The sequence below is a fragment of the Giraffa tippelskirchi genome, chromosome 10 (genome assembly GCF_054371585.1).
Source record: "Giraffa tippelskirchi isolate mGirTip1 chromosome 10, T2T-mGirTip1v1.2.pri, whole genome shotgun sequence".
Taxonomy (NCBI): domain Eukaryota; kingdom Metazoa; phylum Chordata; class Mammalia; order Artiodactyla; family Giraffidae; genus Giraffa; species Giraffa tippelskirchi.
Genome location: NC_137284.1, coordinates 40,835,956 through 40,861,177, shown reverse-complemented (window position 1 = coordinate 40,861,177; position 25,222 = coordinate 40,835,956). Strand labels below are relative to the sequence as shown.

Sequence of the window (25,222 nt, the reverse complement as noted above, 5' to 3'; positions counted from 1 at the left end):
TGGTGATGAGGTGTCAGGGGGTGGGAAACATTCTAGGGCCCTATGACCAGATCTTGATCTTTTAATGAGTCAGGGCCTCTGGAGTGTTGACTTCACAAGCGCTTCTGAGTTCCCCCTGCCCTCAGGTGGGAAAAGATTGCCAAAGTGGGTTGGAAGTGAGCATTTCCTGTCTCCCACATGGAAGACTAGAATGTCCTTCCTGTGGAAGCTAGAAATGGCTGGAGTTGGGTATTGCTTTTTCTCCAGGTCGATTAGGCTCAGCTCTGGGGAAAACCCCAGCACATTAGTCTCTAGTTAAATACGCTCTACTAGGTCAGAAGGGGACGACAGAGGATGAGATGGTTGGATGGCATCACTGACTCAATGGACATGAGTTTGGGTAAACTCCAGGAGCTGGTGATGGACAGGGAGGCCTGGCGTGCTGCAGTCCATGGGTTAGCAAAGAGTTGGACACAACTGAGCAACTGAACTGAACTGAGGGCAGAATGTGTTAAGAAAAACAGACTAGTGCTCTTTGATCTTTTAAAATGGTACTTGTTCCCCTTCCTCTACGGAAAGGAGGAGGGGATTTTTCTCCCATATTTACTGTGAAAACCTGGTTGAGCTCCTGAGTTTATAAAAGAGTAGCCCCCCCCCTTCTCCATGGCTGGGGCTCCTGGAGTTTTCAACCCTCAAACTCACTCACACTAAGACTCCAGTAATTCACCAATTACAGTAGGTTTCCCTACCCCAGGGCTTGTTCCCTCAGAGGTTTCTGCTCTGGTAAGTTGTGATTGTCTGTATCTGCCTGTCTCTCTCCAAGTTTGGGGACAGCAGTTTTCCCTATGACCTCACTTTTCTTATGGATATAAAAGGAGTTATAGGTTTCCAGTTTGTTCAGCTTTTCATATGTTGTTAGGATGAAGTGACAATTTTCAAGCTCCTTACATGCCAGACCAGAAACTGGAAGTTGCCTTAGTGAAATTTGATGGCCATGCTTTGTACGCAAGTGAAGCTACCCATTACACAACTAAAAGTTGGTGCTGATAGTTCACAAAAATGTGAAGGCTAAAGATATCTATTTGGAAGATAGGATAGACATAATATGAAGTGTATGAGCTTTCCCAAGTAAAAGGCATAGAGAAAAAGATATGTGATGCTAGAATCTTGGAGTTTCCCCCCCCTGTTTTGACAGGGTAATGTAATATTTCTTAAAGTGTTCATCTTCTCTGTTTTAAATGCTTAATCCTGAAGTCATCTAGCATACTGAGAATGTAAACATGAATGTGGTTATATATGGCAATTGCACATGTCATCTTTAAGACACTATTTACATGGAAAATCAACAGCTCTCAGGTAATAATTTCATCACATAAGACTTCAAAATCTCGATTTCATTGACACTTTAATTATCAAGCGACATATCTAGTCCTTAAGTGGCAAGTCTACATAATCAGTCATTTAAGTTCATGTGCTTTTAATAATCTTCATGCAGTATGCAACAATCTGAAAAATCTGTCCTCTGCTATGTGGGGAGCACAGAAAAGAAATTTAATATACTTATAATTTAATATTTTAACTAATTCTTTTCCATTGCATTCAAAACCTAGAGCAAGTTTGTTTTATGAGAAAATTTTTGTTACACAGTGATGTTGGCTTTTAGATATGTTTGACTTTTGTCTTATCTGAATAATTGATGTGCTTAATTTTACCTTTCATGGTCTCCCTAACTTTCTCTTGAAAGATATCTGTCCTTAATCTGCTACCATTCTACTCTCCTCAGTGATTATTGTTAAATAAGGAAGTACTTTCCTATTTCCAAATAGCATATGAATATGCATATATCTATTTGTTTTGTTGTTTTATATGCCATACTCCCTGCTCCCCACCCCTCCAAAAACTTTTGATATAGCTTGTGAAGTAATCTGTTTATATATAATGCATCTAGTCTTGGAAAGAACAAATATTTTTCCTGACATTAAATTAATGTGTGGGTTCTTAGACACTAAATAGCAAAATAAAAAATACTTAACACCTTATCTAAACAACCTCTATGTCTTCCATGGCACTTATGAGGCCAACCAAGAATGCAGAAGGGAATGTACATTTAGATTTTTTCTGTTGCTTAATGTCTTGCTAAACTGGCTACTCCCTTTTTGCTTGCTAACAACTGAAGAAGTAGTTGCATCACCTATCAAAGAGTAAGTGAAAAGAAGTCATTTTGAGTTATGTGTCCAGATTTTCAGACCCTTTACATTTGTACAACTCAAAAGAGAAAATTGATGAGGTCACCACTCCAAATTTCATTTCAGCATCAAACCACTAGCTCTGAATATCATGTGTTAGAAATTCTTGCTGGATAAAGGATGAACCACCGAGCGCTATGCAATGATGCTGAGAAGAGAACAGTATCCAGGAGACACTTAAATAATAACAAGACCACCTCACCTGAGAAAAGAATTCCTCTGTGTTAAGTGGTTTTACTGTAAAGTAGTGAAATTACTGGATTGCTAGTTTTTAGTATTTCAGTGACTCACTTGGAAAAGGAAGGAAAGGGAACAAATAAAATGTTAAATTTGAGATTTAATTTTATAGCGGCAAACTCAGTAAAGACATTTTCATAGATCAGGGGAAAAAAGGTCAATTTGTTCATATATGAGGCATAAAATCATGTGTTAATGTAGATTGCCAGACTGTATGGTATTGGAACAAGAATAGAGAGGACTGTGAAATGTAACAAAAGGAAAAGTAGAGCCTGAATAATATGGAATGATAAAAGTGGCATCTCAAATCACTGTGTCACAGATAAGCTTGTTAATAAATGGTGTTGGAGCAATTGGTTAACCATTTGAAAAAAATTATAAACTTTGATCCATCCTTTACCCTACACACAAAAATGTCTAAATGAATTAAGCAATGTTATAGCAAACATCAAATCAAGCTAGTACTAGAAGAATAAATCTTTTTACCACTTATAAAAATTAACTCAAAATGGATTACAGGCCTGAAATCTAAGAGCTAAAAACTAACATCTAGAAGAAAACATAGAAAGGTATTGTAATAGTACAAAAGGAAATGAGATATCAAAGGATAAATTCAGCTTTATACTTATGGACTCTGAGGGAGAAGGTGAGGGTGGGACGTTCTGGGAGAATAGCATTGAAACATGTATATTATCATACGTGAAACAGAACACCATTCCATGTTCGATGCATGAGACAAATGCTCAGGGCTGGGGCAATGGGATGACCCAGAGGGATGGGATGGGGAGGGAGGTGGGTGGGGGGTCCAGGAAGGGGAACACATGTAAACCCATGGCTGATTCATGTCAATGTATGGCAAAAACTATTGCAATATTGTAAAGTAATTAGCCTCCAACTAAAATAAATAAATTTATTAAAAAAAAAAACTGTTATGTCTTCTTGATGATTTAATTCCTTTATCATTATAAAATGACTATTTTATTCATGGTTATAATCCTTACTCTGAAATACACATTTTCTGATATTGAATTTGCCATTCTACCTTCCTTTTGATCATGTTAACCTGACATATCTTTCTTCATCCTTTCATCTGATGTGTGTTCTTACAATTAAAGTGAATTTCTTTTAGTCAGCATATAGCTGGACCTTTTTTATAAAATTCAGTATGCCTTTTATACTTTTTGACTGCTTGTTTACATAATTTACATTCAATATAATTATTGATATGGTTTGGATTAAATCTCCCATTTTGTTATTTGTTTCAATTGGTCCTCTTCGTGTTTATCACAATTTCCCTTAATTTCTTTGTTTTGGATTAACTGAATATTTTTAGTCATTATTCCATTTTATCTTCTTTGCTAACTTACTAGTTTTACTTATTTATTTCAATATTCAGTGGTTATTTTAGTGTTGGTATTATGCATCTTTATCTTCCTTGAACTGCTTTAGTCCTGTAAGTATATAAATTGAGAATGCCAAAGCACTTGGCTTCTCCTTTTGGTTAAATTTTGGATTGTTTCTTTTCGTGCCTCAAGTCACTAATATTCTGCCCCATCCCAAGTGTGTACTCTTCTCTTAACCAAATATAATGTAATATAGTTTTCACGTCAGACAATACATTTTTTTAACTCTAGAAATATAGTTTTGCGTATTTCTGTTTTTAATATCTCTCCTTAACGTGGTCATGGTTTTGCCTATTTCCTTAAACATATGAGATATACTCTCGATTATGTCCTTATTTACTGTTAAGGTTGTTATCTGTGCCTTTTTCGTTTCCATTACTCAGTTTTTCTTCTTCTCAGAGATTATATTTTCCTGCTTCTTTTATACTTGCTAAATTTTTATTAAATGGCAGGCATGGTGGACTTTATCTTGTTGAGTACAAGATAGTAGATTCTTTAAATATTTCTGACTTTTTATCTGTGGAGCAGTTTATTTTCTTAAGATCAGTTTCAACCTCTGAGGCTCACTTTTTAGCTTTGTGAAGTTGGTCTAGAGCAAGGTTAAGTTTTTCCATAATATTCAGGTAACATTAATTACCCGAGTCCTCGGCCTGATGCCTCATAACACATAATGTTTTCCACCCTGGCTAGTGCGAAGGAAAATTGTTTCTGGCCAGAGTCTTCCGTGTGCCCCTGTATGGCGACCCTTGCCCTGGCCGTGAGTAATATCTCACACTCACGCACAGTTCTGTACTCAGCCGAAGATTCGGAGGAAGCCCTCTACAAAGGGTTTTTTCGGCTCTCTATGTAGTTTCTTCCACTCTAAGCAGCTTTCCTTGTTCTGGTACCTGCCTCCAAAATTGCAGCTGCAAGTATAAAATGATGGATATTATCATTACCTGACTGGGTTTTTGTGATGATCGAATTAGATTGACCATGATATAGATAAGGTATAATGTCCCTACCCATCAAGCGGTTACCAAATGTTACTTCCTGTCCTCTATTCTTTCTCCTTACTCAAGAATAAATGAGGATAGTTTGAGTTTGCACTTTAGTCAATGGGGTAACAGTATTTTTAGAGGGAGGGACTAGAAGACAATTCACTTGCTTACAAGCTTTTTCGTAAAAGTATAGCAGTAAGACATACTTTCCACTGTGCTTTGCTGGATTAGACTCGCAGCTTCCACCCTTCTCCCCATGCTGCACAGAGATTAAACAGAATGAAAGTGACTAATTACTTATCTATGCTCTTTACGTCACAAGTAAGTGGGCTGCCTTCACATGGAAAGGTATTGAAAATAGCCTGTGACTATGTAGTATGTGTGTGCATGTGTGTGTGCTCAGTTGTGTACGACTTTTTGGGACCCCATGGACTGTAGCCCTCCAGGCTCCTCTGTCCATGGGATTTCCCAGGCAAGAACACTAGAGCAGGTTGCCTTTTCCTGCTCCAAGGGATCTTCCCAAACCAGGGGTGGAACCCGTGTCTACTGCATCTCCTGCACTGGCAGGCAGATTCTTTACCATTGCGCCACCTGGGAAGACAAGACTATGTAGTAGCCAGTCTCTAAGATGGACACCAAGGATCCTCCCTCCTGATACCGAAAACCTTGCTTACCTGCCTCCAACAATATATCAGGTACGGTCTGCATGCCCAATAGAATACAACAGAAATAAAGAAATGACAGCTTCTGACTCTGAAGACCATAGATCATAAAAGCCACTGAAGTTTCCTGTTTGCTTGCTCACTCTCTCTTTCTCAAATTATTCACTCTGGGGGAAAGTCAGCTACAACTGTTTGAGAAGTCATATGGAGAGGTCCCTGTCACAGGGAACTGAGGTCTCCTGCCAACAGCTATATGAGTGACTTAGAAGTGAAGTCTTCTGCCCCAGTCAGGTTTCCAGATGACTGCAACTTCAGCAAAAATTTGATTGAAACCTCACGAGTGCTCCTAAACTAGAACCACCCAGGTAGCCTGCTCCTGGAGTCCTGATCTTCAGAAACTGTGCTAGATATTTAATGTTTAATGTTTTAAATTGCCAAGTCTTGGAGTAATTTTTCATACAGACTGGATAACTAATACTGATTTTGGTATTTGGATGTGGGAATGCTATAACAAATAGCTAAAAAATTGATAGTGGCTTTGGAACCAGAAAGTGTTAGAAGCTGGAATGATAAGAAGAGTTTTAGTGAGGAAACTGTCTGCCAGACATCATGGATTTTGAGAAGGCTTCCTGTGATGGGATAAAGGGGCATGAGGATAATACTGGAAAACAGGAAAGAAGACCCTAGTTATGTGGTAGCTAAAAGTTTAGCAAAATTTTAATCTACAATAATGTCCTGAATATTCATTGAAAGGACTGATGCTGAAGCTGAAACTCCAATACTTTGGCCACCTGATGCAAAGAACTGACTCATTGGAAAAGACCCTGATACTGGGAAAGATTGAAGGCAGGAGGAGAAGGGGATGACAGCGGATGAGATGGTTAGATGGCTTCACCGACTCAATGGACATGAGTTTGAGTAAGCTCTGGGAATTGGTGATAGACAGGGAAGCCTGGCATGCTGCAGTCCACGGGGTCGCAAAGAGTCAGACATGACTGAGTGACTGAACTGAACCAAACTGAATATGAAAAGTAGGAAACATGCTTATTGAACTAAATGACCCAGTAGGGAGATTCTTGGACAAGATGTTTTTCTCCTTGTTGCTTATAGTAATTCAAAAAGAAAAGTGGTAAACAAAAGCAAAAACTGTAATATGTGAAAAGGCTAGGATTTGATTGTTTTAAAATTATTAAGCTTCTGAAGATAGCAGAGGATGTTAAAATTAAGAAGTTATTTCTTAATTAAAAAATTAAACATTCCTTGGGATTTCCCTCATGGGCCATTGGCTAGGACTTCGCCTTCCAATGCAGGGGGTACAGGTTCCATCTTTGGTCAAGGAGCTGAGATCCCACATGCCTGGCAGCCAATAAACCAAAACATAAAACAGAAACAAATTCACTAAAGACTTTAAAAATGGTCCACATGGGAAAAAAATCTTTAAAAAATATTAAGCAATCCAGGCCACTTCCAGGAAAACTAAAGATGTAACAAATACTGTAACTGAAAAATATTTTGAGAAGATTTCAGGTAGATTGAAGGTGATATCTCTATGTACCTGTGGAGGCAGAAGACCCTCCAGAGAGATGGGGTTTCTGGGATAATTAAGAGTGCTGTATATCAGCATCACCCAACATTGGACAGAGACCCACAGAAGAGAAAGGTTTATTACAAAGACATTTGTTACTGTAGATTTTGTCTAATGAACACCAAGAAGATTAACAGGGGACCCAAAAAGTTTTTAAGAGGATTATATCAGTAGAAACAATGTCAGCTTGGAGCAAAAGGCAGAAAGAGGACAAAATGAAAGACCTTTTTAGTCTCAGACTCCACTAGGAGGAAATAGGCTGATAAGACAGCTTACCTGTACTGACTCTCATGGAAAAGGAAGAGTGGCTTGGTGTAAACAAGAGCCTAGAAGGCAAGCTCAAAAGCTATGGAACATAACTCCTGAAGAGGAGTAGGACTGACTGATTTATAATAATAATTAAAAAAAAACTTTCAACATTTTCTCAGCAGGATCTGAGAACTTCCAGGAACCATGACTCCTATGTGCCACTCATGTCTCCCTTTTTGAAAAAGGATGTAAGTATACATAGACATTCTTGTATGTTTATGTTGGCTTTATGAGGGCAGATAACTAGTTTCCTTAGTTTATGACTTCAAATTGAAAGGAACTAAACTTCAGGATTTCAACGTGAAATTATATCTGAGGATCCTTATTGACAACTGGACTTTAGTTAGATGACCAGATTATGTACTTCAAGCAGACACTATAATGGAATTGTCAGGCAAGTGTATGCTCCTCGGTTCTTGTCTCGTCACAACAAAGATTTGGAGTGATGGAATAAAGCTTTGAGGGGCCTTGAATGTGTTTTGTGTGTTTTGATATAGGAGTGATATGAGTCACTGGATCCAGACAGAAACATATTAATAACATAGCCTTTACTGATCCCCACCTCCTGGTACTCATGTCCTTGTATATTCCCTACCTACTTTATATTGTAGATACTCTGTGTGTACAATAGAATACAACAGAAGAAGCATTGTGAAACTTTGGACACTGTAGGTCAGAAAAATTGAATATATATTCTTTCTCTTCCTTCCTCTCTCTCTCTTTCTCTTTTTTCACTACTGGAAACCACCTACGATGTTATGAGCAATGCTATGGAATCGATATTTGAATGAGATTCTCTAGTCCATGTCAAGCCTCTACATGATTGCAGTCCTACCTGACAGCTTGACTGAAATCTCATGACACACCATGGATCAAAAATATTCACTTAACCTGCTCCAGGATCTGTGCTCCTCAGAAACGGCAGGTAAAAAAATGTTGATTTAGGTGGATAAGTTGGGAGTACTTCATTAGACAAAGATAAATAATTAATATATCACTTATGAAAAGTAATGATGTACAAGACAGCTGGTCTGAGCATCAAGCTGTCTTATTATTTCACCAGATAAAAAATAAAACAGAAGATAGTAGGTTACATTATACCCACTGAGCAACAGTAGCATCTAAACATGGCTTTTCTGTATGGTTTGTACTGTTATTCCTGATAGGATTGCAGGAACCTTAACAAGGTAAGTGAGATACACTGTGATTTATTGCCCACTTGCTAAGTCAACTCTGTTTCCATCATTCTTGTGTTACAACCCATACTTCACCCACATAGAATTACTTATATTTCCCCAGTGTGTCATATTTTTTATATGCTTGTATCGAATTTTCCCTTTGTCCTATTGTCTTCTTGTCCAGCTAACAAACTCCTTCTCATCCTTCCTCAAATATTTCCTCTTCTGTAATGCCTTCCATAATGCTTTCAAGAAAACTGGTTCATTCTTTTGCCTGCTAATGCACCTTGAATATAATTCTTCCTGATGTCTATAATAGTACAATATCTCTTTATTCCCAATGCTTCCTAGAGTGCCATACATGGAATAGGTGTTATTAATAAATATTTTCTGGCTTAAGGAAAGAATGAAAAGATGAGAAAGCACTCTCAGGAGACCTGCTGAATAGGAAATACAAAATAAAAAATAAACTTAAGTTCTAGAATAAAGAGATGTAATATGCAATTAAGAAGTGACAATTTTATTATAGTGTTCTTAAATGTATTGCTACTTTAAAATAGAAATATCTAACTTATCACCAAGACATACCCCTTGATTTAATATAGAAGCAAATTTTAATTTTCGTAGGAAAAAAAGCTGTGTTTTCTATTCTGGAGATGAATGACTGGACTAGTTGAATATGATAGTTATAAAACTCTGTGTGTATGTGCACACACGCTCAGTCATGTCTGACTCTTTGCAACCCCATGGACTATAGCCCATCAAGCTCCTCTGTTCATGGAATTTTCCAGGCGCAAATACTGGAATGGGTTGCCATTTCCTTCTCCAAGGGGATCTTCCCAACCCAGAGAGCAAACCCGAGTCTCTTGTGTCTCCTGCATTGGCAGGCAGATTCTTTACCACCGCACCACCTGGGAAGCACATAAAACTGCTATATCCCACTTATATTCCCAGAGATCATAAATTATGTTTCAAGACTAGCACATCTAGCAATGGTAAAAGGATGCCAACCAGTTGGACTCGGGCAAACTGAACCTCAGATTCCGGCACACTTTATAAAATAGCAGGCCGCAGGGTCAATGAGAGAGTTTCCGTTGACTTAGGGACGTGTTTCTAAACACCTAGCACGTGCTTGAGCTTAGCAGTGGGCATGGACCATTGCTTACAACAGAATACAAAAAATAAGGAAATGTGACAAATGCCTCATAGAATGATGGATAAGACACCATAAGAGATGTAACAAACAGAAATTGAAAAGAGGGAACTAAGAATGTAAAGAATGGTGGATCTCAAAGGGCATGATGGAGAATGTGATCTGAAAGAGGTTTGTAAGTATAGTTACACACCAATATATTCGATCGCTCATTCTAAGAAACAGTACAACAAAGGATTGAGAGCATCATAGTGAGAGCCAGAGAGAACAGATCTGAAACAGTGTGTTTCCTTTCTTGCAAATTAAATGACCTTGAATATATGAACTTACCTTTCTGGGTCTCAACTTTATTGTATGTAAAATGAGGATAAAAATAACTGTACCTAGAATAGTCAGAAAGATTATGTAAGGCAATCTATAGAAAAAAAAAATTATACAATCTAGCATATGTGCAGTTATAAATGCACTGAAATAATTATTACTGCTCTTATTGTAGCTATTAATATTAATGCTATTAGTTTTGTAGCTAGCTGGAGAGCCACAAAGGTGAACTCATCCCTTTTCTCCTTCATACTGCTGTGGATGGATGCCGATATGATGCATGAAGTTGGAGCAGTCTCCATGTGATGATGAGAAAAAGTCAAGAGCATGATACAGTGGTAGAAATGTTGACAGTGTTTTCACTGGGCCTTTGAATCACTCCATCGGCATCTTTATTTTATGTATTTATTTTTGACTGTGCTGGGCCTTGGTTGCTGTGTGGGTTTTCCTCTGGTTGTGGAGAGCGGGGCTGCTCTCTAGCTGCGGGGCATCTGCTTCTCACTGCAGTGGCTTCTCTTGTCATGAGCACAGGCTCCGGGCACATGGGCTTCAGTACTCCTGTCTCCCGGGCTCTAGAGCACAAGCTCAGAAGTTGTGGCTCACAGGCTTAGTTTCTCTGCGGTATATGGGATCCTCCCAACCCAGGGATAGAACCCTCATCTTCTACACTGGCAGGTGGATTCTTTACCACCGAGCCAGAAGAGAAGCCCCGACATCAGCATCTTATTGTAAGATGCTTGTTATAGGAGAGTCATAATTTATGTATTTTAAGTCACTGGTTAATAAATTTTATTTGTATCCCCAAACACTGCTGGCTGATCTATTCACCACCCAGCAAAGCCCTTCTAGAATGATTAAGATATAGGGAGACTCTACATGGCATGATGATGTGGGTAGGTGAAAGTAGGCCCCTTTGTTCTAGAAGGTAATACATCAAAGTCACACTAGATTCCAGGTTGGGAGTAACAAGGATGACTGCCTCCTGGATTCAGACTTCAAGCCCTTCCTTCCCCTTTGCATTATCTCCATGCCCATGTTAGAATCTGAGTTTCCTCATTGGCAAAATAGAAATAAATAATGAAGACTTTATAAAGCCGTCAATGAGGAATAGATACAATAAAATATGAAAGTTTTCTTCCATAGTGTCTGGTAATAGAAATCATCATCAATTTGTAGGTATTTATGTTTTTATAGCATCATATTATCATTTCCTAATGGATTTTCTTGAAAAATTCCCCAAGTATGTAATATGTAAGGAACTAGGCTCCTAATTTGAAGTATCATTATGAATTGCTCCTGGTCCAAGACCCAAGTATTCTTATTTTTGATCTGTTTCTCTTATCCCCAATCCTACCTGCCAACCAGTCAGAGCCCAACTTAAAGACCAGTTTATTGAACTGAACATTTCCAAAGTACCCTTAGGTATATGGTAAAGAATCTGCCTGCAGTGCAGGAGACCCAGGTTCAATCCCTAGGTCAAGAAGATGCCCTGTAGAAGGGAATGGCTACCTGCTCCACTATTCTTGTTTGGAGAATTTCATGGACAGAGGGGCCTGGTAGGCTACAGTCCATTGGGTCACAAAGAGACATGACTATCACTTTTTCTTTCATAAAAGCACCACTATTCCTTTACGTATTTGAGGCTGCTCCCATGATATAAATGTGAGACTCCTGAGAGTTTTTGTTAAATGATTATATCATACTAATTATCCTCAGAGGTTAAAATTTCTAAAAGTTAAATAGGAACCTAAGATTTTCCTTGAAATATACATTTACTTCCTGGGCATAATGAAGAAAAGTTTGCAAACTGTGTGAGAGTTTTATTAGAACAGCTCATTTTGATTATGTTTTAAATGGTGATAATTAGGAAGCATCATAACTAATGGCTCTATTAGCATATTTCTTGGAAGTCACGTTAGCGCTATGTGACAGGCTTGAATCTAAATTAGTGAATAATTTAGAGATAAAAAAGTTTCTGCTCTAACTACAATTATATTTGCAAGTTCTTGAAATTACGGAGTAGAACAGTTTTTCAGGTCACAGACACCTTAAAAACTTCAGGTGACCTATCTGATTCTATACCGATTCTATTTTTCACGGGATTTTCAGAAAAATTAAGTAGTATCTCCAAGCCTCACTGTTCATTTGTAAAATGCTAATGATCATTATATTCACTGAATAGAGTTGTGAGAATTGGATAAAACCATGTATGGAAAAATGCATTGAAAGTCATCCATGGGTTACAGGTATAATCTAGACATCAGACTCTCCTTTCTTCTGAATACCTGAGTTGGATCAGCTTGAATCCCCCTGTTGCATACCATATTTTCTCTCCAGTATTTCTGAAATCCTGAGAGAGGCCAGTTCTCACAGTCACATTTCATCTTGGCCTTCATTTCTGTTCGATACTGTTCTCTGTGTGAATTTCAGGATTTTTCTCTTTGTTGCTGTTCAGTGTCAATTCAAACAAAGCAAAGCACATCCTCCTGATTTTCTTCTGTAAAAATTTAGTCCTTACTAGACCCTGCTGCCACACTCTGCTCTATAGTTCAGGTTTGTATAATCACATCATCAAAACTCCACTAATGCACTCCGCCAGAAAACTGGACCGCCTCACCCTTTGCTTTCTCTCTCTCTCTTTCCCATCTGAGAGTGTTTATGTCCCTGCCACTTACCTCCCTGTCCTCTCCACACATGTGATTATTTTGTGTTTGTTTTTATGTCTTTTCAGCATTTTGAGTAAAGGAAATGCAGTTCTGTTATGTTTTAATTACCTCATGAATGGGCAAGTTGAGTTGCTTTTAAGAATCCATCTAAGACTGAAAGGACACATCTTATCTTGACCGCCTGTTTGATCTTAGTTATAAGCTGAACAGCCTGACCTACTTAACAAGGGCAGGCCATTTGTTTAAGGAAGATAGGATTTATTTTCAAAATGTATATGCTCTCATTCTGGCCTTAATATCCTCATCTGTCTGAAGAGAGAATTAATATTTTATCTGTCCAATATGGTGCTTGTGATGAGTAAATTAGAAAATCAGTATTGATATATTTTGCAAAATTTAAAATCTAATACATGGGCAAAATTGAATTGAAACATGGCGCAATAAACAAAACATGGACCCTAACATTAATAGACCTGTTAAGTGACCTTAAATGAGTCTTTTGACCTGTCTTTACTTCACTGATTCTTAAAAACATTGCTGTTGTTGTTCAGTTGCTAAGTCCTGTATGACTCTTTGTGACCCCATGGACTATAGCATGCCAGGCACCTCTGTCCTCCCCTATCTCCCTGAGTTTGCTCAGATTCATGTCCATTGAGTTGGTGATGCCATCAAACCATCTCCTCTTCTGCTGTCCCCTTCTCCTCCTGCTCTCAATCTTTCCCAGCATCAGAATCTTTCCCAATGAGTCAGCACTTCGTATCAGGTGGCCAAAGTACTGGAGCTTCAGCTTCAGCAACAGTCCTTCCAATGAATATCCAGGGTTGATTTCCTTTAGGATTGACTGGTTTGACCTCCTTGCTGTCCAAGGGACTCTCAAGAGTCTTCTCCAGTACGACAGTTCAAAAGCATCAATTCTTTGGTGCTCAGCCTTCTTTACGGTACAAACCTCACATCCATACATGACTACTGGAAAAACCATGGCTTTGACTGTACAGATCTTTGTCTGTAAAATGATGTCTCTGCTTTTTAATACACATCTAGGTTTGTCATTTTTCCTGAAAAAAAAGAAAATAATAATATTTTTCTACAGATCTGTAATAAAAATTAAGAGAAATAATGCTTTGAATTAGTTTCTTTTTTTTGCAGCATGAAAAGAATAGACTCAATGAATTCTATTCATATTCCTTTCTCATATATTTGGCTCTGGGAGTCAAGAATATTATCTTCCTTCTTGCCCAGAATTCTGTTAGCTCTGGTCATGGGAGTCAGGACGGTGAATGTACTGTAGCTGACAGGCAGCAGGATCCTGTCCATGAGAAGCAGAGAAAAGAGTACAGATCTTAGGCCTTGTTTGGACCACGGGTCGAGGGATGATCATTTTAAGGACATTCTGCTTTCCTTTAATGCAGTTTAGCTTCATTCATTCAGTGTCACTGTCAGCTTGCTGCCCTAAGAGAGATAAGTAGGTGAGAGGCTTCCTTCTTGGTGCTGCTGACAAAAGAAGAGTTATGTCTGGTTTCTGCTGAGCATAAGATAGCAAAGAAATTTGTCACACCACTGCCCTTTTTTAGGAAGACAAACTTTAAAAATTACCATCTGGGTTAATTACTTTTTGCAATAATATGAAGTAGTGCAATAAATAGCAGTGAGTATCTATAAGGTACCAGGCACTGGGCTATTGCTGGGATTGCAGAGAAAAATCCCACATGGTGATCTTATTCCTGCCTTCATGTAGTTCTCAAATTAGGGGAGGCTCTGAGACTCAAGTTTTAAATCTTTATAGGCTCAGCTTAAGCTGGGGACTCAAGATGAACAAATGTTTACCAGAGAAGACAAAAAAAAAGGTTTGGGTTTTAAGGTCTCTCAGAACACTTAGAAGCCATTGTGTTGCTAATGAGGTGGAATTTAACAGGAATAGAGTAAAGAGGGGCCACCGCAGGGACAGACACTTGTCATGTTATTTAGCAAGAAATAGAATGCATGTTAATAGGTAACGGAGCTTCTTGGGGCTTCTCAGATGGTTCAGTGGTGAAGTATCCATTTGCAATGCAGGAGCCAGCGTTCAATCCCTGAGTAAGGTAGATCCCCTGGAGAAGCAATGGCAACCGACGACAGTGTTCTTGACTGGGATATCCCATGGACAGAGGAGCCTGGCGGGCTCCAGTCCGTGGGGTCGCAAAAGAGTCAGACATGACTTAACAACTAAACAAGAGAGTTTATTAGAAAAGTGCTCTCAAATTGTCACTTCAATATGCTACACTCTCCCTTCCTTCCAGGGCATGTCAATTCCATACTAGTCCCAGCTCTTATAAAAGATGTTGCTGAGGCCAACGCTTTCCCCAGTGGACTCACCTCTTGGACTACCTTAACGCTCTGTTTGAACTGATCTCCTTGGGGGAAGACCTACGCCTGCCGCTTTTACTCTGCAACCCTCTGCTACCCTCTTCTGGTGAGAGTCTATCACTGCAACTAGCCCTTAAATCCGGGCGAATCTGTCATCTTTAGGTATGGTTGGTAAGGGCCAAATTGGGGAAAATGACATAGGGCAGGACTTCATAGTCAGCTCCAGCTCCAGGGTTTAGGAAAACAAGCCCAATCCAAGAATTTGACATCTCAAGGCGATGGTGAGAGAATTCAGGTGGTAGGATCAGACAAACAATCATATCAGGCAGTGACCCATTCAATTACTGGCATGCTCCCCTCAAAAGAGTAGACAGTACATGAGTGACATAAAGATCCTTTTCCATTAGACCATGTTAGGAAGCAGGTAGATCAGCATCTTCCATGATACCTTTCCTGATCATCTGATTTAAAATTATAATCTTCCCACTTCTATTTATTTTCATGTTTCATTTTTCTCTATAACATTTAGTTATCTAACAGACTATATTTAATTGCTTAATTTTATTAACTGTATATGCTGCTAGAAAAGCAGGAGATCATGGCCATTATTTTTTGTCACTGTTCTATCTGTAACACTTAGATTGGGGCCCAACACCTATTATTTGCTCCACAAACACTTTCAGAATAAAGAAATATCACTAGGAATCAGAATCTGATCACTAGATTATAGGTTGGGACCAGAATCATCCATTACAAATGCAATGTAATCCTTCATTCCTGCTTCTTAGAAGTGAGAACCAGGTATAGGACTGTAGATATGAATCGAATTATCAAAATTAGGCCCAAGATTAGTCTCACTTTTAGTTAGTATGATTGGTGGGTTTGGCTATTGTTCTCAAAGTTTTTAAGAATTACCCAGGAGGCTTGTTTAAATGCATATTCCTGAATCCCAACCCTAGAAATTATAATTTAGAGGGAATGGATTGTGGTTCAAACATTCGGATTTTAAACAAGCACTCCCAAGATATTCTAATGCAGGAAGTCCATTCATGACATTTAAACAGAAAAAACAAAACAAAACAAAAAACCATAAAAGCAAGTCCTTCATGATTCAAGATTAAAATCATTCTTAGGGATTGAGGAAGATCATTCAAGTGGGAATTTTGCTTATGGAATAAAATGTGGCAGCGACTGGGGACCAGTGAAGCCTGAGTGGATCAGAGCATCACTGCAAACTTGCTTTTAGCATTTGCCAAAATGTACTTTCTACAATCTTATTCTCAAGAGTTGCATTTTAATATTCAACAGTAATTTTGATGCTAGGAGTCCGAAAGTCAAACTTTGAAAAATACTGGCATGAAAAGAAGAGAAGTTTGAAAAAAAAAATACGTGCTGATATCAAGTACTGTTCCAAAAGAGCTTTACACAGTGGAAAACAGTACGACCATTATTTTACAGGTGAGAAAAACTAGAACTACACATGATATAAGACCCTGTGGTCTCATTGATAGGAAAGATGTGAGCTTTGACTTGGATAAAATAATTCTTAAATTCACCAGCTATGGTCCTTTTGCTACAGTTAGATTTATCTAGTATTCACAGCGATCATCTTGTAGCACTTATAGTTTGGCCAACTGTATGTAGTTGTGTAGGCTTCCCAGGTGGTGCTAGTGGTAAAGCACTGACCTGCCAATGCAGATGCAGGTTTGATCCCTGGATCAGGAAGATCCCCTGGAGAAGGGCATGGCAACCCACTCCAGTATTCTCACCTGGAGAATCCCATGGACATAGGAGCCTGGCGGGCTACACACAGTCTATAGGGTCACACAGAGTAGGACATTGTTGAAGCAACTTAGCATACAAGCACACATACAGTTGTGTAAACCATGCTACAATCAAGATATAGAATCTTACCACCAACCCAAAAGATTCTCTGGCACCATTTTGCAGTTATCCCCCTTCTCCCATCACTGGCAACCACCTTTCTATTTTCTGTTTCTATGAGTTTGACTAATTTAGATACCTCATATAATGGAATCATGAAATTTTTGTCTTTAGCCATGGGGTTATGTAACTCAACATAATGTCCTTAAGGTTCATCTGTGTTGTGGTATATGACAGGATTTCCTTTTTGTAAGCTGAATGGTACTCCATTGTGTATGTGTGTGTGCATATATATATGTGTATGTGTATATATATATATATATTTATTTATTACATCATATTTTATTTATCCATTCATCCATTGATAGACACTTAGACTGTTTCTGTGTTTTGGTTATTTTAAATAATGCTGCAACAAACATGGATACGCAAATATCTCTTTGAGAATTTGTTTTATTTTTATTCTTCTGGATAAATGCCCAGAAGTGGGACTGCTGAATTATATGGTTATTTTTAATTTTTAAAGAACTCTACATAGTGGTTTCTAGACCATCTGTACCATTTTACACTTCCATCAACAGTGCACAAGGGTTCTGATTTCTCCACTTCTTTACCAGCATTTGTTATTTTATCTTGGTTTTTTTTTTTTTTTTTTTTGTAGTGGCTAACCAAATTGGCATTAGGTGATATTTCATTATGGTTTTTATTTGTATTTCTCTGATGATTAGTGATGTTGAGCATTACAAAACGTTTTTAATGTCTTTCAGCCTACTGGGGGTCCGGCACTCAGTTGGAACAACAGACTGAATCCCGCCTCTGGTGCTGCCTCTATGACGGCCTTCACCCCAGCTCCTCCTGGTACCTTTAACATATTTAATGGCCATTTTTATATCTTCTTTAAAGAAATAGCTACTTCAGTCCTTCTTATCTTCTGGTAACTTGAAGGGATATTCTCGTCCAGCTGATCACTCAAAAAATTCTTAGACAAAATTTCTTCTTTGGAGACCGCAAGGTAAAAACGCCCTTATTGTCTTGCTGGCTTCATAAATATCAGCGTTCGTGCTGTGTGCAGACTGATTCAGAGCTTTTAGACACCTACAGTTCTATGCCAAAAATAAGATGAAATCACTGTTTCCTAGGCAACAATTTCATGGAAAATACATAGTTTTCCTCCAAAAGTGTCTTAAATGGTAAAATTTACTATTTACTATTCTAATGTGTTCACTTTTTAAAGGAACAATCGACAACCAAATGCTTTAGCAGGCATGGATTATTAAAATTAGGCAGCTAAACTCTGATCAAGTTCTAACTCATGTACAAGGGTCGGATGTCTTTTTCTGTGTAAACACTACATGGCAGATACCAATGGGGCAGGGTGTAAGGACAGAAGGAAGAACGGGAGAAAGGAGAGAGAAGGACAAGGAGTGGGGGAGAGGGGAGAATTTACTAATCCATATCTATGGGATTGTTTTGAATATTAAAGCAAAAGGCTCTTCATGGGACTAGGCGCTTAGTCTATGCTCAGTAAATGGTGACATTGTTATTTTTTATCTTGTTAAACTAAAAACAATTGTTTCCAAGCCAAAAACTTGGGCAAGCACTCAAGTATTAAAAGTATCCAGAAACATGGCCTGCATTGTATCTGAGATGGTATGGTATGTTTGGGTCTAGGCATTGATAGACTGGCACAGACAAATCTGTCCTTTTTGACTTAAATTGACATTAAGATATAAATATGTGGAGTCTGGATGAATTTCATCCCAATTCTTCCAACTATTTAGACCTCCTATCTAGAAGGCCTTACAAGAAATATTTTATATGCATTAACTCTTTAAACTCTGACACTCCTAGAGAAGAAACATATCATTGTTAATACTTGAAAGGCATGAAAGAGATGCTCAGAGATTTTAAGTGATCAGATCAAGCTTGAAAGATCTGTTTAAGTCTAGTCCCTAGAATTCAACCTCAGGTCAGCTCCTTGAGGTCCAGCTGCACACTAACCTACAGGTATTTTATTTTGTCCTTTTTCCAGGGAAATTGATGAGGCATTTTCAAAAATTAGAACTAGCTAAATAATATTTAACAAAATGGTCCTAGACAAATCATGTACGGCTTATCTAGTAGAGTAATGAGTCAGTACACACTACCTAATACTCCAGGCTACGAGTAGGACACAAATTGAAATTATAAATTATTTTAGTAGCACTTTCCCACCAGAGAACCTTCTTTAGAACTAGGTAAATTACACAATAATAAGTATATTTCATAGTAATTCATAGTGTTATTATATCAAACCTGAAACCTCCTTGGGTTCATACAGATGCCTCAGAAACACAACTGCTACAGAATAGGTTAATGGCAAACTCTGGGATAGAAACACATCCTATCCTTTTTTATTCCCTCATCTTACTACTGCTACTGCTGTCACCTCAGTCGTGTCCGACTCTGTGCGACCCCATAGATGGCAGCCCACCAGGCTCTGCCGTCCCTGGGATTCTCCAGGCAAGAACAGTGGAGTGGGTTGCCATTTCCTTCTCCAATGCATGAAAGGGAAAAGTGAAAGTGAAGTCACTCAGTCGTGTCCGACTCTTAGCGAGCCTACCAGGCTCCTCCATCCATGGGATTTTTCAGGCATCTTAAGTCACTTCAAAAATAAACCTCAGAAAAGAGTGCATTGAAATAAGACACAAAAGAACCCATTCAATGAACTGGCACCCAACCTTCAGCTAGTTTTATAAACTGCAAAGCTATTATTTCATTTAGTTTGTATTCAGTTCAGTCACTCAGTCCTGTCTGATTATTTGCGACCCCACGGACCGCAGCATGCCAGGCTTCCCTGTTTATCACCAACTTCTGGAGCTTGCTCAAACTCATGTCCATCGAGTCAGTGATGCCATCCAACCACCTCATTCTCTGTCATAGATTTTCTTATTTTGACACACTTATACTCACACATTTTAGAGGGAATAGCTTACGACAAATTTCAGGAAAGTCTTCTTGGTGTATTTTTCAAACAAACAAAACATAAATGTTCTCATCAGTTAAAAACATATTTTCCTCTGTCGTTTCCAGAGTTGAGTGCAATCCTCCTGTAGGCTGATGACATTGCGTTTGTTTTCATTTAAGGGCTGGCTTGGATGGAGACGTTCAACTGGTTCAATATTTCCAACTCTCTCCTTTGCCTAACAGATGAGAATGTTTTTGTTTCCTTTGTCAGTTTGGATCCAGACTATTAGCTCAATATTGACAATATGATGCTCTGAGAGGTATCAGCTGATTAGGCTCTGAAACAGAATATGCTTTTGTTGAAAATGGATCAAACATTTATATACCCTTTCAACAGAGTTTTAACCACATTACTGTGGGCGAGGTATGGTGAGGTCAGCCACCGATCAAGAGAGGGAAAGCAGAACGTGGTTTATAATTCCGTCACTCACAGTCCCCTGGGAGAAACACAGTACAACACCCAGTGCCGTTCAGGGGAAGCCCCTGGGCCGGTCATGAGGCAGGAGACCTGGGAGCTGTGCTTGATGTCTTTGCTGTGGCTGCCGTGGGCAAGCAAGTTTAGGATTAGCTACTTTGAGTAATTTCAGCTGACTTTCAGACATAGGCGCTGCCTCTGGTTGTCTGATATCTGGTCTTGGGACAATTAAGGCAGGTACACAGTCACCCGGGGCTTCCCCGGGGGCTCAGCGGTAAAGAGTCCATCTGCAGTGCAGGGGATGCGGGTTCAGTCCCTGAGTCAGGAAGATCCCCTGCAGAAGAAAATGAAACCCACTCCAGGATTCTTGCCTGCGAAATCCCACAGACAGAGGAGCCTGGTGGGCTGCAGTCCATGGGGTCGCAAAGAATCAAACACGACTTAGCGACTAAACAATAGCCACAAACAGTGGCCCAGAGTGTGAGAACCTGATGTGGGAGCTGGTTCGGAGTGTGAACTTGATGGTCCATTGAAAGGAAACTGACTGGCCTCTCATCGAGGCCTCAAAATGGGATCGAGACAGCATTAAAAAAAAAAAAATCACAGACAAAGGAAAGAATGTAAACTGTATACCTTGTTTCTATGTTTTGTTATTGCCTCTCAGATCCTTTGGGCTTCCCTAGTGGCTCAGTGGTAAAGAACTTGCCTGACAATGCAGGAGATGCAGGTTCAGTCCTTGGGTGGGGAAGATCCCCTGGAGAAGGAAATGGTAACACACTCCAGTATTTTGCCTGGGAAATCCCATGGACAGAGGAGCCTGATGGGCTACAGTTCATGGGGTCGCAAAGAATTGGACACGACTTAGAGACCGAGCGTGCATGCACACTCAGATCCTTCACTTTTCTTATGGGTTAGATAGAGCTTCCCTGCCAGATGTTCAACCATTCATTTCATTTTCCTCCTGGGCATAAAGGAGGAAACTCCAAATTCCCTTATAATTAAGTCAGTCCATTTGACTTAATTCTGGTGAACAAAATGAAGGTAGAATTGAGAACACATTCAGATCTGATCACAAAACCCTCACCTTCCCCCTTTCAACTCCATAGACAGTTGGGGACTATATATTGAAAATAAGTGGCACAATTAGAAAGCAACGTGGGTCCTAAATTAATGTGTAGCAGAAAAGATACCATTTCCAGCAGAAAAGAAATCAATCCCCAAATGTCTTGCTGTCACAGCTAACATAGCAACCAACAAGTCTTTTTGAAGTTTAAGGACTTATCTGTTAACGTGCCTATGGATGCTTGGTCATCTTCAGAGCAATGACATTGTTAGATAGGAAATCTTATAGTTCAGATCTCATAGGGTATAAATTATGATGCTAGTAATACATGACACTAACACTGTAACATTTCTACATAGTACAATGTAACAAAATTTTTCTCAGTGTTTAGGGAGCTTGCGTTTTCTCCCTTGTTACTATTCTCAATGATAATTCCTTGGTTTTGCAAAAGTCACTGTGAGATAGGAATTCTTGAGATATAGGAAAGGTTTTCCTTCACCTTAGATTAGGAGTGTCTAGAAGGCAGAAGGTTTTTTGTTGTTGTTGTTCTCTTTTTTATTTTCCTTTTTAATTTTCCACTCTATGCCAACATTTGCTGTTGTTGTTCAGTCACTCAGTTGTGTCTGATTCTTTGTGACCCCATGGACTCCAGACTGCCAGGCTTCCCTGTCTATCACCAACTCCCAGAGTTTACTCAAACTCATGTCCACTGAGTTGGCGCTGCCATCCAACCATCTCATCCTCTGTCGTCCCTTTCTCATCCTGCCTTCAATCTTTCCCAGCATCAGGGTCTTTTCAAATGAATCAGTTCTTCACATCAGGTGGCCAAAGTATTAGAGCTTCAGCTTCAGCATCAGTCCTTCCAATGAATATTCAGGACTGATTTCCTTTAGGGTGGACTGGTTTGATCTCCTTGCATCTCAAGGGATTCTCAAGACACTTCTCCAGCACCACAGTTCAAAAGCATCAATTCTTCAGTGCTTAGCCTTCTTTATGGTACAATTCTCACATCTGTACATGACTACTGGAAACTATAGCTTTGACTATACAGACCTATGTTGGCAAAGTAATGTCTCTGCCAACACTATCTCTCTCTAACTCACAAACGCACTGGTCAGCATGGAGTCATGTATATAGTAGTTTTGTATCATATATTTGCGTGTTTAATTTTATGGACACTTAGTTATTGTGGTTTGAGCTGTTTAAAGGTCTGTTTTCTGTTTTAGCTAGCCTGACAAGCATACTTGTGGAAAACACTACAAAGAATCACCTATTAGATTTTAAAGCTGCTGCTGCTGCTAAGTCATGTCAGTCGTGTCCGACTCTGTGTGATCCCATAGACAGCAGCCCACCAGGCTCCTCTGTCCCTGGGATTCTCCAGACAAGAATACTGGAGTGGGTTGCCATTTCCTCCTCCAGTGCAAGCATGAGGCTAATAAGCCCTTATTACACATCCCTTGTCATCTGTGGTGCTTACCACTGCTCCTCAGGGTTACCTTTTAGATTATTTTAAAAAAAAAAAAACCAAAAACAAAAAACACCTTGCTTCCAAGAACTACGCCTATAGTTGTAGTTGATTGGTCCTGGTAAAGCTAGATGAAGCCTGCAAACTTTCATAATCATTATGATTCTGAGAAGCGAAGGAACCCTTGAAGATTATAGAACATGCTTATTCCCCAGACTTTAAGGCAGTTTAGGTGTGTTGTGTTGTATGTGATTTGTGTCATGGAAATATAATAAAATCAGTTTTTTCTGTTTTTATTTAAATTCTCTAGAGCCCCTTCTCCATTCTTGTTAAAAATCACATGCATTGTTGAAGGAGCAAAGCTGACTAATTCCATTTCTCATTTTTCCTACTAGGGAAACTGAGCCAGCCAAGTGATATTTTTTCCTTCTGCTTCAAAGAATTTGTTACTTCTTCCCTTGTACACATACCATTATCACTCTGTCCTTTCCAAGTCACATTTTGCTGCTCCTTCAGAAGGTAAAAGTATTTTTTGAAAAATATCATGTCACTGTTTTATTCACTGGCTCTGTAACTTGTATCTCTATACCGTTTTGATGCTTCTGCCTATCTCACAGAACCGAGATGGTAGTGTTGTTCAGAATATGTGTAATGAATGCTTATTGAGTGACTTCAAATCTACTTCACAGGAATGTCTTCTGCATCCCTGATCGTGAAAACTGCACAGTAAAAGCTGTGTCTATGTAACTTGTCTTACAATTGCCTTGGGCTGGGAGCTTATGGACTTTGGATACTTCACTTATTTAATTTCTGTACTAGATCTAGAATAATGATGGTGTACTAATAATGATGGTGTATATACAACTCATAATGCACTATATACTAATATATATCATAATGTATTAATAGGAGTCACACTATTTGTCCTCATGGAGTTTACTCTAGCAGGAGAAACACACATAAATAAATAACAAAACAAAAGCTTATTTAGTTTCTTTGTAAAAAGGGTTTCAAAAGTAATGAATAGAGTGTACAGAGTATATAATAGGGGTGCCTGACTTGGCTGGAAGAGTTATGAATGGTTTCCCTGTTGAAGTAATTCTTTAAGCGGAGACCTGAAGGATGAATAGGAGTGAGTCAGTAATTATTTTGCTTGGCTTCAGTATTAATGACCAAATTGCTAAATGTGATTTAAATCATTTGCTTCCATCTACATTTTTTTTTGGGGGGGGGGGATAAACCTGTCTAGGGCATCAGATAATTTTTAACTTAAAAAAAGCAAGTCAGGGACGAAAACTAGAATGCTATGCAGGAACATGATGTAAGGATTCTAAATATCTTTTTTTTTTTCCAAAGAGCTTTCAACCAAAGACTACATGTGATTACATGTTTAGTCCTTTCTGTAGTGAATATAAAGAACATAGCAATGTCCATGTTAGCACTACACTTTTTTGGCTATGCTGTGCTTGTCTTCAAATTAAGTAGATAAATTCAGTTTTTCTTTTAAACAAACAGTTAAAGTTTGTTTTTATTGCACATTGTCCAAATATGACCATATGCATTGCAATTGTTATATCACATTTACAAAAATGAACCAATGTTTACAATAGGCATCCTACCTGTATAGGAACTGTTTTGAGATTCAAATAAGAAAATAAACATGAAAGAGATATGAAGAGGGATGAAATACAAGGCAAAAGACACATGCTGTATTTGTGACATTCTTTTCCACCCTCCCGGTTATTTCAATGTACAAATATGAGAACTTAGGAATGGTCCATGAGATTGTTTTAATGAAAGAACAAAGTTAAGAAGAACAGAAGAAAACAAAAAAGGAAGAAGAAAAACCTCCACATAATTATTTTTAAAATTAGCAATAGATAACTTTGAGGATTACATCAAAATTATGAATTGTGGGATTAAAATGCTTACCTAGTACTTAATGCCAATGAGTAACTTTAAAATGGTTAAAATAATGCATTTTATGTTATATATATTTATCACAATACAAAAAGTGATTCTACAGTTGATAATATAATAGTTTAAAGTGTTTGCTCAAATACAATAGAGTACTGATGCAAAAATTTTAAATAAACAATTAATAAATAGAATCTAATAGAATAATTAAAGCATGATAAACCATTATCAAATGAAACCTAGTCCAGAATGAAAGAATATTTTATTATTGGGTAATCTATTCATAATTTTATCAAGATTATTTGACAAATGACAAACCTTCAAAAATGTTACATAAAGGATCAGAGTTAAGCATCTGTTTCTGACAAAGTAGCAATAGATAGAGATGTGCCATGTGTATTAGAAAAGAG

At 38.5% G+C, this 25,222-nt stretch overlaps 1 long non-coding RNA gene across 1 annotated transcript; it reads left to right on the top strand.

Moving 5' to 3' along the window:
• The first annotated feature begins 66 nt into the window (after nucleotides 1-66).
• On the top strand, nucleotides 67-23,435 carry LOC145523312 (uncharacterized). The gene is made up of 6 exons (XR_014066484.1): nucleotides 67-125; nucleotides 7,524-8,326; nucleotides 14,996-15,168; nucleotides 16,371-16,520; nucleotides 17,714-17,804; nucleotides 23,291-23,435. It is a non-coding gene; the product is annotated as an uncharacterized LOC145523312 (long non-coding RNA).
• The last annotated feature ends 1,787 nt before the right edge of the window (nucleotides 23,436-25,222 follow it).